This window comes from Trichechus manatus, unplaced genomic scaffold (assembly GCF_000243295.1).
Source record: "Trichechus manatus latirostris isolate Lorelei unplaced genomic scaffold, TriManLat1.0 scaffold00007, whole genome shotgun sequence".
In the NCBI taxonomy this organism is placed as follows: Eukaryota; Metazoa; Chordata; class Mammalia; order Sirenia; family Trichechidae; genus Trichechus; species Trichechus manatus.
Genome location: NW_004443943.1, coordinates 15,098,426 through 15,110,703, shown reverse-complemented (window position 1 = coordinate 15,110,703; position 12,278 = coordinate 15,098,426). Strand labels below are relative to the sequence as shown.

Here is a 12,278-nt window from a genome sequence, read left to right as displayed (position 1 = left end):
AAAATGGCAAAAATTCCACAATATCATCTAATATCTGGTCGAGATTCAGATTTATCCAATTCTCCCAAATGTCTTTTATAGTTGTTTTTTTTTCTTCTCTGAACTAGGGTAATCAGAGTTTATGAGTTGTATTAGTTTGTTCTTTCCAAAGGATTTTTAACGTTTTATTTTGAAATAATTTCACACTTAGAAAAACATTTAATAATGCGAAGAATTCCCATATACTCTTCACCTAGATTCCCCAAATGTTAACGTTTTTCTTACCAGTGTATCTACCTATATATATGTGTTATTACGTCTTTCTGAACTGCTTGACAATAAGTTGCAGACACAATGCTTCATATCCTTTAATATGTCAGTGTATATTTCCTTAAAACAAGGACATTCTTTTATATAACCATAGTACAATTATCAAAATCAGGAAATTAACATGACTATAATATTATCTAATCTACAGACCTCATATTTTGCCAATTGTCTCAGTAATGACATTCATAAAAAAAGAAAAAGACTTTTTTTTTCTGCTCCATAATTGAATCCAGAATCACAGTTATATTGTGTTGTCATGTCTCTTTGTTGTCATATATCTGGAAAGGTTTCTCAGTCTTTCCTTGTCTTTCATAACTGTGATATTTTTGAAAAGTTAAAGAGTAGTGAACAATTATAATACAAAGTGTCCCTTGATTAGAATCTGTGTGATTTTCCTCATGATTAGATTCAAGTTTTGTATTTTTTGGCAGGATGTGATACTGTGTCTTTCTCAGTGCATTATGTTAGGAGGCATGTGGTTCTCATTTATCCCATCACTGATGGTGTTAACGATCCCTTGGTTAAGGTGTTGTTTGTCGGGTTTCATCGCTATTAAATTACAATTTTTCCCTTTGTAATTAATAAGTAATTTGTGGAGAAATATTTTGAGACTATGCAAATATCTTGTTTCTCATCAAACTTTTACCAGCTAGTTTTAGCATCAATGATTCTTGCTTGAATCATAACCAGGTAAAGTTTCCTCTTGACCATGACTTTTTGCTTTTCCTTTCTCCTAAATGACCTTAACAAACACCTTTATAACTCTACCCAAAGTTTCTTCCAAAAATTGTAGCTAGTTGGCTCCAAAAAATCTTTCTGTGGTATATTCAGGGACCAGGTGTTGTTGTGTCTCTTCTTCCTCACACCTTCCCTTTGGACAGGTGCTTATTCTCTTCTCCCAGAACTTTTATTGGCTTCAGCCATCAGTTTGTTATGTAAGATACTTCACATGACATTTGCTTTGTCCTAGCTTTTCTCTTGCCGGTTCCTGGTTTAAAAAAAAAAAAAAATCTTCTCTAAATGCCCACATCCTCAAATCCATCCATTTCTACTTCTTAAGTTTAGACCTTTGACATCTCTTTTTGTAAATGACTTTCCCAATTTCTTTTTTAAAAATCCATGGCCTTTATTCTCCACATCTGCCATTTTCTTTATTGTGTCCTTTTTGTACCTCTCTCATTTTAGTTTTTGAAAATCATCTTCATCAAACCTTTTTACATCTCTTTCAGTGTGGACTACTGTAATTTGAAATCTGCTTCCCAGTGATTGTAGTGTTTTCTTGTAACATTAAAACATTAAAATAATAAACTATGTAATTCTGCGTTGCCACATCTTGCCCCTTTTCTTCCAGAGAACTGACTTGTGTCCATTATCTGTGTTTTTTCCTTACATTGTGTTTCTCCAATATTTTTAACAATTTTAATTTATCCTCCAAGCCACTTTGATTTTTTTTTTAACCTTTTCTAGTCATCTCAGACTCTACATCCTGCCCTCTCCTGTATTGTTGCGAACAATTAGGTTCATTCTCAGTGGGGCCCGTTACGCAGCCCATTCTCTTTTCTCTTTCCTTTTATTTTCATTTTCATATCTTTCCCAGGGTAGCAATACATTCAACTAGAGGTTCTCAAACTTTAGTGGACCTATTCTTACCTCCCTTATGGAAGGACCTTCTCTTTGACCATCTCTATAGCTGTGTCTGTATTCCCATAGAAATTCTGCATTATTTCTCAAGAAAAGCTAGGTAACTTCTTGTTCCCAGTCTTGAAACCTTCCCTGGCTGCACATCACAGAGAGATGCTTTTTTGAAATGTATCTATGATTTCTTGAGCTGTACAGCATATCTCTGCATATCCTAGCTTTAACCTTTTCTTCAATTCAATCAAGCGTTCTTTACAAGGAATCCAGTAGGTTGTGTTTTGCATGTAGGGAAGGGATGGAGTGCATGACCACAAATTGCCTCTGAAGTCTTTAAAATAGTGTGCAGATTTTTGTGCTTTTTTCTTGGGAGAGGGTTTATAGTTTCATCAAATTCTCAAAAGCGTTCTGCCTGCCCCCACCCCACTCCCAGAAGAGGGTAGTAACTATCACCCTAAATGAAAAGCACCTGGAGGATGGTTAGCCTTTTCCTTTTCTCAAAATCTGGTTCATGTTCATATTCTCCAGTTCAGAAGCCAACCAGACTACTTATTCTGAAACTCTTCCTGCATCTCAGTATCTGAAAAAGTAAATCATCAGGTTGTAGAGTCTTCCTTCTGTTATGTTATTCCTGGAGTGTTCACTGGGTTTAGCCTTTGCCAAGTTAATAAAATTCGAAATAGTTCTCTTGGAAGTCTTGTATGCATTTCTCATAATATAATCTCCCCGAAAGAACCCAGTTTTACAATTTGAAAATCATATCAGTGTCATAATTCCAGAGGTTTTAATTACTGCCTTGGATTCTTACAGTTTGGTCAGTAATCCCTCTGTCTTTTGAACAGTTGCTCTCCTTTTTTTGTGTAGAGATCATTTCAACATTTTTTTTTTCCTTAAAAGTGTCCTTCTGGGGTCCTTCTCCTCTTCCAGAAGCTGTATAAGTGTTCTCCCCCCTCTTCCTTCTGTCCCGCTTGCCTTCTGCAACCCATATGGAAAGCAAAATAGACAAGTTAAAAATGACTTTTTGTCTTCTACCCCTCCCTGACAACTTTTTGAAACTGCCTTCTTATATCCTGCCCCAGTTTTTCACGCATTTTCTGTCGGTCTTCTTTTCAAAATTCCCACTTGACGTTGACACCTGACACTCACCAAAAACCTGAACCGAAAGAAAAAATGGTGGGATACGTATAAACTCTCTAATTTTCACACCTGCTGCCCTAACCTTGCATTCCTTGCTTAGGCTTTGCACCACCCAAACCCAAACCAAGTTTTCTTATCTCTTCCCTTTCTCCTCCATTCCTCCTCCTTCTCTTCCTTACTCCTTCCTATCTTCTAGTCTCCCTATATGCTGTCCTCTCTGGTTTTCATTCTACTCTCTCTTTTCTCCTCTCCCATCCCCCATTGAAAGCCCCTTTTAATTTCCCTTCTCTTCAATATGTTCCACTCACTTAAATGGAATTATTTATTTTGACCAATAAATAACTGTGAGGTAGCCAAAGCAAATGTATTATATACTTCATCTTATAAATATAATAATTGATGCTTAGAAAGTTTAACTTGTCTAACATAACACAACCAGCTGCCATAAGAGTTATAGGCCTGAAAGCCCCTTGTCACACTCAGTTTATTTAATGATCACCTTTCTCTTGGAACTTGAAATTAATAAAATGAATCTACTTAAAGTGGAATTAATAAATCAAGCCTATTAACTATTTTTCTCAAGTCATACAAAGATCTGTGTGCATCATTCTCAAACAGATAAATTTCACGTTTTTTGCAAAAAGTAAAACATGGAATGCCTGCAAAGTCCGTGTAAAAATCTTCCAGGAGTTGTTAGTTTAATGTTACTTCTTAAAAACAGAAGGGGACATCTTAACAAATCTGAAGTTAGGTGATGGAAATAAGATTTGCTGTCATCACTAGAAATCATATTTGCTCTTGGAGAGGTTATAAAAAAAAGTATAAAACTCCTTTCCCCTTTGAAAGGGGAATTGAAGGCGACCATCAGTGTCTGCTCTGCAAAAAGTTGAGGGGGATCCAGAATTGGTGATATAGACAGGAGAAATCTCACGTGTGAAGAGATGGTGCTGTATAAGCAAAGGGCTAAAATCAAGGTGGTAATATTTGAATTTATTATTCCCTCGAGTAAAGACTATAAGAACAGCAGAATAACCCTTTGCTTGATGTCTTGATGTCCTGAAATGTCTGCTTAACTGTTTAATCAAAAAGAACCAAAAGTTAAGCCTAGCCTGAAGAAGAGATTCCCCTCGGATGTAGTTGGCACCTGTCAGAGTTAACCCAACTATACAGCTGGTAAAAGTAGTGGGACCAGAACTTGGGCAAGGTCTCCAGTCCCAGATCGATTGCTCTTCTGACATATCTCATGGGTAATACTAGCCTTGAAGATGGTCCCTTTGGCAGGCTGTCTTTTGAAAACAGCACAACTCATATTCAGGAAGACTTGACATTTCTGAATAAACTTGAGTCATCTTACAAACAATGCTATGGCTATTTTCTAAAAGTAAGTAGAGCTTCAAGTAAATATTTTAGTGAAATGCAAAGGAAATAATAAATATGGTTCCATTAAATTATAGAGCCTTTTATTAATTTTATTTACTCCCATTTAAGCTCTTCATTTATCCTTGGGTCCCTCACTGGCCCACCACAGAGCTTGTTCTGGGGCTGAAGACTATGTTTTGTTGAATGGATAGGTGAACATATTTTCCATTTTTATGCTTATTATTAAGGAAGTGAAAGCTACTAAGCTTTCTCATATTTTCACCATTTTACAAATGGTCTTTAACATTTTGCCATGTTAAACGAATAGGAATTTTCCTGTTGCGAAAATGCTTATTTCTCTACTCTGAAACTAAAAATTTCTTAGCATCCAAGCATCACCAATTTCTGCTTTCCTTATTCTTTTCAAAAATCTGTCACTGTCTCTGACAGGGATCACAATAGAGCATCCTGGACAGAGCTGGAGAAAAATATAGAACAAAATTCAAACTCAAAAAAAGACCAGACTTACTCATCTGACAGAGACTGGAGATACCCCAAGAGTATGGCCCGTGGACACCCTTTTAACTCAGTACTGAGGTCACTCCTGAAGTTCACCCTTCAGCCAAAGATTAGACAGGCCCATAAAACAAACAGTAATACAGGTAGCTCAGCCATGTATACGAGACTAAATGGGCACACCATCCCAGGGGTAAGGATGAGAAGGCAAGGGGGGACAGGAAACCTGGATGAATGGAAATGGGCAACCAAGGTTGAGAAAGGGAGAGTGTTGACACGTCGTGGGGTTGGCAATCAATGTCGCAAAACAATATACGTATTAATTGTTTAATGAGCAACTAATTTGCTTTGTAAACCTTCATCTAAAGCACAATGAAAAAAAGAAAAGAAAAGAAACCCACATGTTAAGGTAAGAAACCAAACAAACAAACAAAAAACCTGTCACTGTCATCACATGTGTTTTAACACAATCCATATGTTCCTTTACCATGGTTCTGGCATTCATCTTACAGTATTACATCTTATACGATACTATGACAAAGTATTATCAGTTTTCTTCTAGTTTAATTTCAGAGTCAGAAGTCAAGACATTGTCATTTAAATGTCTTCCAGTGTTTTTCATCTTGCTTGGACTCTGCCAGTGTTCAGAAATGTTGGTTAATGTTTTGATAACCCTGTCGTCCAGCCATGATAAAAAGCAACACTAACAAAGGCAGCTCTGAATGGCTCACATCCCCCGTTACTTCTAAGGAAGCAATCTTAAGAAAGTTAAGATTTGTGCCTCTCAATTTGCTGTCTTTACAGTGGAAAGGGTGGGCAAAGAAGATAGGTGGAAAAAAAGGACATTTTATTATCCCATAATTTTAAAAAATACCTAAATTCATAGATCTATCTCTGAAAAAATATCATACAGTGGTTTTGAGCTGGTTTATAAAATAACAAAAAGTAGAACACTCATACTTTTAGGAAATAAAGACATTTTCAGGAAAAAAAAATCCTGAGAAACTTTCAAATTAGATGGTGATCTAGAGAAGGACAGTTTGCTGCATGTTTAAAAATATCACAGCATAATTAATGCCATATTGTAGCCATTCGTTGACCAAAAACTGATGTTCAACTTACTTGCTTCTCTCTGTTCTTATATATGATTTCTGTTAACATCAGAAGATACTCTTCATGAGATGGGGAAAAACAAGATTATAATCTTCTTAAGACCCTATTAAATATCCATTTACTACATTTATTATCTGCTCTCCCGGGATACCAGAATATCCATCACTGATGGAAAAAAAAATATAATACATATAACCCCTATTAACTATCCATTTATTACTTTTTCTAACCATACATCAGATTATCATAATGGATCATTTATAGCTGGCTTGCAAATAAACACATGCCAGAGCCAGAGGTGATGGGTGCTGGTAGCATACTGAAAAACAAGGGTCCATTACACTGATTTAATTTCTCATTTAACAAAAAAATTTGACTAATATAAAATGTCAGTTGGTGTCTGAAAATATTTTGAGTTTTAAAACATATTTAAATAGTATCTGACTTTTCTTCACTTTTAAAAATTAATAATCCCACACTCAGAACTTTATCCTAATAGAAAGTGGACTGCCATAAATATCTGGAGAGAAGAGAAACTGTCATGTCTCTAAGTTTGGTCATTCTGCTTCCTCCCTTTCTGTAAATAACCTTCTAATAAATATTTTGGAATAATAACATTGAAAAAGAATTGGGCAATCGTACACATTGGGGGGAAAATGCATGCTTTAAAAAAATCAAAAGACAGGTCAATAATTTACATTTTATTCCTGTAAATACATTAGCAGCTTGCATACCATTTCCCAGAACTGTCCCCAGTACCCACCTGTTGTACTTTATTCTGATGTTTCTTGAGAGGACTAAATGCTATTCCAAACATTCCTTTCTAAAACACAGTAGAGCATCTTTTCCCAGAGTGTATCCTAGGAAATAAGGAATCAAGTCGGCGGCAACGGGTTTGGCTTTTTTGGTATGGTGGCCAACCAAAGGTTGGCAGTTCGAACGCAGCAGCCATTCTGCAGGAGAATTGACCTGACAATCTTCTCCCATAAAGATTACAGCCTAAGAAACCCTATGGGGCAGTTCCACTCTGTCCTACAGGAATTGACTCCATGGCATGCCCTTATAACATCCTAGGAAATGTTCTGTGGGGGTGGGGGAGGTCGGTGGATCTGGGCGGGGTTTGGGGGTGGGGGTCCAGTTCTGGTAAAATAAAACTGGTAGGTTTTGGCACAGTTTATTTTCCTCTTAGAAATATATAGTACATGAAAAGCTCTGCTGTAAAGAAAATTGTTTAACTTTGTTTATACCAGCTTTTCTCAAACCTAGTTTTAATTTTTTTTCTTTTTACCATTTTAACCTTTTATTTTAATGTTATTTGTTTTATTTTAACCCTTTTTTTTTTTAAATTTATTTTACTCTAAAACCCTTTAACATTTCTAGGGACTAGCATTCTCACTTTAGGAAACAGTGGACTAGAGCCTTTGGGCCTTTACCGCCTCCTCTTCACATCAGCCTGCACTGATATGATACAGTTTTATCAAATTCTCAAAAGCATCCTGTCCCTCCCCCCGCAAAAAAGAAGAGGGTAGTAATGATCACCTTAAATGAAAAGCACCTGGAGGATGATTATCCTTTTCCCTTTCTCAGGTTCTTGTTTTAGTTCATATTCTCCACTGAGAACCTCCCTTCTCTGATCTCATCATCACGACCTCTTCAAGATCTGCAATCCTCTGATCAGTGGCAGTTGTAACAGGAAATTAATGATCTATTATCTCCTTCCACTTATTCCACAGATACACAGCAACGGAGTACTCTCTCAGCACTGTTTGATATATTGTGCAGAAATTAATAACTAATATACTAAGTTAGTAAGAAATTAGTTTGATGCATTTAATACAATTTTTAAATATAGACCAGTGGGAATAGTTAGTTATTTGTTATTTGGCTTTTACATATTTTAGAGACAATGGATACTTCTTTCACCTTAGTTCTGTATTCTGACGGGTTTTCATAGCATTCAAAAATACAATCCTGCAATCATCCCTGGATATTTAGGCCTAGTTTTTATAATTTTTTGACTTCCTGAAAATCCAGACATTGAGAAGGTTTCCTGTGTGTTTCTATACCATAACCCCGTCCATTAACAGTCATGGATCAGGCCCAATCCCCTAAGGGACCCAGCTGAGAAGCAGGTGTGATTAGGCCACTCTTACCTAAAATATATGTGAATTTTACTGAGTTTTCTAAATCCAATGACTTTTCCTTTCTTTAGGGTGTTTTGCAATAAATCAGAGTAGAGCGGGCCTGGGACTCTTGTGAAATGCTGAATATGCATCATTAGCACTAGCAATGTTTTCTGAAGCATACTGGTTGTTTCTCTCTGCCTCAGTTTCCTTGTCAGCAAAAGAGAGATACTGAGACTATTCAGCCTCGTGTTTCCCACAATCAAGGCTTGTTTATCAAGGTGTACCAATGTGTGGAGCATTTTGCACTTCTTTAGATACAAAAATTAACATGACTTGGCCCTTATTACACAACTTACAAGGATGCAATGAAGACGAACAGAGTGTAAGAGTGATGTTCAGAGGTTAAAATTGTTTCACAAATAGAAGCCATTTTTATTATTATTTCATTTTGGATGAACTGATATTATAATGTGGCCTTTATATTGTGTTTCTGATGGAATAGGTCCATTTCACATTTTTGGGGTCCACAAACAAAGGAAGACATTTCCAATAAAGTTTTGATATGTCCCAGGGTTTTGGTTGTTTATTTTCTCTTTTAGACAATAAGTTACAACTCCTAGGTCGTCTGTATGCTATGGCTTAAGCATGTAGCTTTAGTCACTTCAGGAAATTTTATAATAAGAACAAAATTTTAAATTTTGAAAATCCCAGTTTTGGGGAAGAAGAGATTGGTGTTCGTATACTGTATTGTACAATCTGAGAATTCTGAGATTTTGAAGAAGCTGCACATCAAAGTAAAGGAATGAATGACTGAAAGAAAGTTTAAAAAATAAGAAGTACATCATATTCTTTAAGTAGGTTGTTATTGTAGCTTGCAGGCCATAAAGTTATTTTTAAGAGACCTAGAAGGTATTACTTCTGCAAAAAGTATGTTTACATTTTCCAGCAATAAATAGAACTGTTGACCTTAAAAAAAGACAACTCATACGTATTAAGGAGCCCTGGTGGCACAACAGCTAAGGGCTCCACTGCAAACCACAGGGTTGGAGATTCGAACCCCCCCAGTGGCTCTGCAGGAGAAGGACCTGGCGATCATCTTCTGTAAAGATTACAGCCTAGGATACCCTATGGAGCAGTTCTACTCTGTCACATGGGATCTCTGTGAGTCAGAATCAACTCCACAGAATCCAACAACAACAACATCTGTATTATCAATCTGATCTCATTTAGTGATTTATTTTCAGGGTAGTGTTCACTTGGTGTGTGCACAATTCTTTCATGTTCACTTAGTATGTACACAGTTCTTTCTTGTTCAGATTGTAGGAGCTCTCATTTATGAGTTTAAAAGTTAGAGAGGTGACAGTAAAGAATACCTTTCAGTTGAAAATTACACAATAGGGAATTTAGCTACAATTAAAGTAACTGCGTGTTACATTTGCTTGTTTTAAGACAACCTCAAACTATTTGATATTTAGTAAACTTAGAGATCACATCTTAGAAGAATTACCTTAAGGTACTGCAGATTAATTTTACTAATTCAGTTTCTAAAAAGTAAATGTTTTGCTAGAGCTTTTCCAAAATTCAGCTTAAATCATGTCATTTGGATGACTATTAAGTAAACAAATTGAAATTGGTATTTTGCAACATTGCCTTTTTTCCTATAAAACCTAGAAAAGATCCATGCAGAAAGTTTATTTTTGAAAGAGCTTTTACAAGCCTTTTCATTTATTCTAGTCAATTTGCCAATACAGTTGGTCCCTCCGGCCGTACAATGGACAGTCTTCTAGCAATATCTTACCGCTAGTTACCCAATACTATCGTAATTCATAAAAGAGTTACTGATTCAATCAAGGCCAAACTTTTGAATCTTTTTTCTTGCCTCACAAGAAATTACAGCCTGAATAACTTTCTCTGATGTAGAAAAAGCTCTAAAATGAAAACTGATGGTTGAAACACTCCTAAAATCTCAGATGATGAACTGAGCCATACAGATCAACAGACATGGCTGTTTGGTACAATTTGCTGACAGGAGACCCTCTGTGACAGGGTAGATGCATTGTCCTGGCCCTCACTGCAAAAGGGACTGTTCTTGTTAGGAAATGGAGAGCTTAAATTGATGCGACTTAAATTGATGAGATCCTTGCTATTAAGTTTTAATTTGAATCACCTTGGGAACCATAGGCTCCTCATCCATTTTGGCCTTCTATGTGTTTACACAAAGGGGAACAGCTTCAAAGGGCTAGTGCCCTGGTATTCATACTGGGCTCATCACACAGAGCTCTGGGTTTGATGTTCTTGTTCCCAATTTATTGCCAGGGTCCAAGTACCTAGGTACCATGGTGATAAAGTGCCACTGAAATACGTAGGTAATCAGCCACTGTATTGGGTGATTGGTTTCTTTCTTTCCTTTTCCAAACAGACAAAGCAGTCCTCTCAGAAGCAATGGGAGTAATAGGACACTTACCCTTTACTTTATGAGAGCAGCAGTGATAAAGGCAAAGATTCCATTTAATTAATAACTTCACTTGGGTGGTTACTGTCTCCAGGGAACTGAAAGTATTGGGAACCCTAACTGACCTCTCCTCTCTTTTCCCATTTTTAACTTTGAAAATATTGGAAAGGGAATTCATTTGCTCTCAAGTTGACTTCAGGTTCATAATGGAATTGGGACCAGGGCTCAGAACTCTTGAATCTCAAGGCAAGACCACTATGTACAGCATGTCTTATTACAGATAACAGTCCTCACTTTAATCACTTATCTGTCCTGGAGAGCACAAAGCAATTTAAAAGAGGCCACGGAGTCTGAACTGACTACAAAGAATGTATATATATATTTAAAAACCTGTTAAATATTCAGATGCATATACTTCATTTTTAATGTTGGCTGCTTTGCCATTCACAACTATGACCCAAATTCCTCCCTCAAACATTTTAAATGAAGCCAAATTACTTTACCTTTTGCTTTTACATAATAGTGTAGCACACTGTTTGCTGTGACAGGGATCGTGGAAAATTTGGCTTCTGGTACCTTAGCTTTCTTATCTTCAGTCTCTTTCTTCACATTTATTTCATTTTCATTCTGCTTTCCTATATTTTAATATTATATTTTGTCTAATTTATATATTGGTCTTTACTCTCATCTCTGAACATTTTAGCAGGTAACATCTGTTCATTTTTTAAAAACATTTATTGAGGTATATTTGACATATGATAGTCTGCATATATTTAAAGTGCACAATTTGATAAGTTTTGATATGTGTATACATTCATGAAACCATTTAAGATGGTGAATATATCCATCAACCCTGAAAATTTCTTCATGATTTCTTCTCAAGCCATTCCTCCCCCCTCCAGCCTTTGCATCCCCAGGCAACCACCGATCTACTTTCTGTTTGTATAGATATGTTTGCATTTTCTAGAATTTTATAAAAATGGAATCATAATATGTACTCTTTCTTTGTACTCTTCTTTCACTCAGCATAGTTACTTTTAAGAATCATCTATGTCATTGTATGTATCAGTAGTTCATTCCTTTTTAATTATTGATTAGTATTCCCTTGTATGGATATACAACAGTGTGTTTATCCACTCATCCGTTGGTAGACATTTGGATTGTTTCCAGGTTGGGGCTATAACTAAACTGCTAAGAACATTTGTGTGCAGATCTTTGTATGGGCATGTATTTCCTTTTCTCCCGAGTGAATACCTAGGAGTAGAATGGCTAGAACATTTATTAGATATATGCTTAACTTTTTGAGAAATTGCCAAAATGTTTTCCAAAGTGGTTGTACCATTTTACATTCCTGTATGAGAGTTCCAGTTCCTCTACATCCTTGCCAACACATGATACAGTCAATCTTTTTAAATATAGCCATTCCAACAAGTGTGTAAGGGTATCTCACTGTCATTTTAATCTACATTTCCCTAATGCAGTGATGTCGATCATCTTTTCATGTACTTATTTGCCATTGTGTGTCTTTTTTGGTGAAGTGTCTCTTCAAATCTTTTGCCCAGTTTTTGTTCAGTTGCTTCTTATTTTTGAATTTTGAGAATTCTTTTTGTATTCTGGATTCAAGTCCTTCA

General features: G+C 36.1%; 1 protein-coding gene across 2 annotated transcripts in view; it reads left to right on the top strand.

The window, feature by feature from the left end:
- The window catches only part of RNLS (renalase, FAD dependent amine oxidase), a 313,877-nt gene that overhangs the window by 112,316 nt on the left and 189,283 nt on the right, over nt 1–12,278 (top strand). The gene's annotated exons all lie outside the window — the stretch shown is intronic.